Source organism: Myotis davidii, unplaced genomic scaffold (genome assembly GCF_000327345.1).
Source record: "Myotis davidii unplaced genomic scaffold, ASM32734v1 scaffold1446, whole genome shotgun sequence".
Lineage (NCBI taxonomy): Eukaryota > Metazoa > Chordata > Mammalia > Chiroptera > Vespertilionidae > Myotis > Myotis davidii.
The window spans coordinates 454,649-457,459 of NW_006296803.1; positions in this window are offsets into that span (position 1 = coordinate 454,649).

Consider the following 2,811-nt stretch of genomic DNA (forward strand, 5'->3'; position numbering starts at 1 on the left):
TTGTCTCTGCATTTTGGCTGCTTCCCTGTGTTGATAGAGTGGCTTTCTGTGTTAGGCTCAGTGGCTCAGCCTCCCCAATTACCTGAGGTGGACACTCTTGGTGCACCTCTTTGTGGGCTTTGTGTACAATCTTGTTGTAGTTAAGCCTTGATTGTTGTAGGTACCACTGGGAGGAATTGACCTCTAGGACAATTGGCTGTGAGAATGATCTGTGTCTGCAATGGGAGAACCTGTGTGCTGGAGACACCCTTCTGGGGCAAGACTTGCTTCAGTGGGGCTTTGGTGCTCACTGAGGCTTCCCCCTGAATGTGTCCCTTATGGATGTGAGGAATTGTAATCTGGATGGTCCCACCCTGACCACTGGGTACACTGGCTCTTGGATCTCTAAGGAGGTGCTAATTTAGCCTCTGCCTGAGGCTACCTGGCAGGAGCCCAGCTGTGAAGCAGTGCAAGCTGCTGTGGGGCCTTGGGCTTTCTTTTGGATGTTCTGGGTCTCTCTGACCCAACTGCAGTTTGTTGGGTAATTTTAGATTGCAAAGAGCCAGGCCATTCATATGCAAAAGCCTCTGCGCACAGCTTGGGTGGGGTGGGTTCTCAGGGAATCAACAGGGTGGAGCAAACAGCTAATGGCTGATTCTCAGTCCTGCCCTAAGATGTCCTGGGTCTCAGTGTCCCATGGTAATCGCTGCAAGCACCTCTGAGAGAAAGCCACACTCGAGTTCCACCCACTGCCAGACAGTCCAGTTTCTCCCTGTATGAGTCTGGGTCCCCAGAGACTTGCCCGGAACTGGAGACTGGGCCGTCGGGAACTTTTGTCTCCCTCCCGATTGAAAAATACAACTGAGTCCTCAGTTGTCAGCCCTTTTCGCGTGTGCCTTCGTACCTCTGCACTTTACTTCTGCACCTCCTCTGAGTCTCAGTGTGCTTTTCTCTTTTCTTCTAGTTGTAGAATTTCCACTCAGCTAGCCTTCCAGTTCTGGATGATGTCCATTTTGTCTTTTAGTTGTATTTTTGAAGTGGTTGTGTGAGGCAGCAATTTCAGGTGTTTACCTATGCCACCATCTTGGTTTCTCCCTTTTCTCCATTTTTTCTTCTCTTTTTTCTCTTTTCTTTTTCGTACCTTTTTAAATTTATCTTCTTTATCTGCTTTATTAAATTATTATTATTATGATCTCTGTTGTTTCATTTATATAACTAATTTTCTTCTTTCATTTTCCTACTCATTTTTTTTCTTTTTTACACTACCCAGATTTTTCTTTTCTTTTAATCCTGATTTCTCATACAATTTATTTTCCTTATTTTAAGTCTATCTGCTTTCTCCTCTATTTTCCTTTTCAATTTGTTTCTTATCTTTTCAATTGTTTTCTCCCTCCTTTATTTTAAACCATTTTCCTTCCCATATTCTTCTAATTCTTTATTCTTATTTTCTTTAATTCAGCTCTATATCTACATATTCTTCCCTCCCTTTCTTGTTGTCTTTTGTGGTTTTTGTTTGTTTTGTTTTGTTTTCTCCTCATATTTTTTCTTTCTTTTTTTTCTATCATTCTTGCTCTCTTTTTTCTTTCCTTATTCTTTCTCCTCTTGTGGTTCTTTTTGTTGGTGCTGTATGGTCTTGTGTACATTTTGGTTTTGTTTCTTCTGTTTAGTGTTTTGTTTTGTTATATTTTGTTCTATTCAGTCAGCACCTCCACAACAGCTCACATGACGTAGTCAGAGGTGAGCCATATAGTCGGCCTGAAAGGAGATTCCACCCAAAATAGAACATTAACATTCAAGACCAAACTATAGCAATAGAACACAAATAACTCAAGTAAGGGACTCTGCTAGAGCACCCAGCTCAGGAGATCTATGAGACTGCACCACTGGGTCCCACAAAACACCTACTATATAATACCACCCCCCAAAAAATCTGTAAGGCATAGCAGTTTGATCTAATACAGAGAGACAAAAAAACAAAGGGACAGCAAAAGGGGGGAGACAAAGAAACACCCCCCAAATGAAAGAAAAGGAGGAACCACCAAAAAATGAACTAAATGAAATAGAGGTAAACAATTCGTCAGACAAAGAATACAGAGTAATGGTAATAAGGGTGCTCAAAAAATTCAGTGAGAACTACAAGCAACCTAATGAGAATTATAAGAGTCTCAGTGAGAGCTACACCAACATGAAAAGAGATCTTGAAACAAAAAACAAGAATCAATTGGAAATGAGGAATGGCATAGCTGAAGTAAAGAACACCCTGGAAGGATTCAACAGTAGACTAGAAGAAGCTGAGGAAAAAATCAGTGAATCTGAAGACAAGGTAGAAAAAACACCCAATCAGAGCAACACATGGAAAAAAATTTAAACCAGGGGGCGAGTTCAAGGGAGCTTTCAGACAACATGAAACATAACAACATTCACATTATAGGTGTACCAGAAGAAGCAGAATCTGAGAAAGAAATAGAAAACCAGTTTAAAGAAATAATAGCAGAAAATTTTCCAAACCTGATGAAGGAAAAGTCACTCAAATTCAGGAAATACAGAAAGTCCCAATTGAAATGAACCCCAAAAGACCCACACCTAGGCACATATTAATTAAAATGGCAAACATTAAAGACAAAGAAAGAATCTTAAAGGCTGCAAGACGGAGACAGAAGTTACCTACAAGAGAGCTTCCATTAGACTGTCAGCTGACTTCACAATAAAAACACTTCAGGCCAGAAGGGAATGGCATGAAGTATGCAAGGAAATGAAAACCAGGGACTGGGCATAACAGGGCAACCTTTCTTTTCCTAGTATCTCCTCTGCCTTCCTGTGAATGGCTTCCTC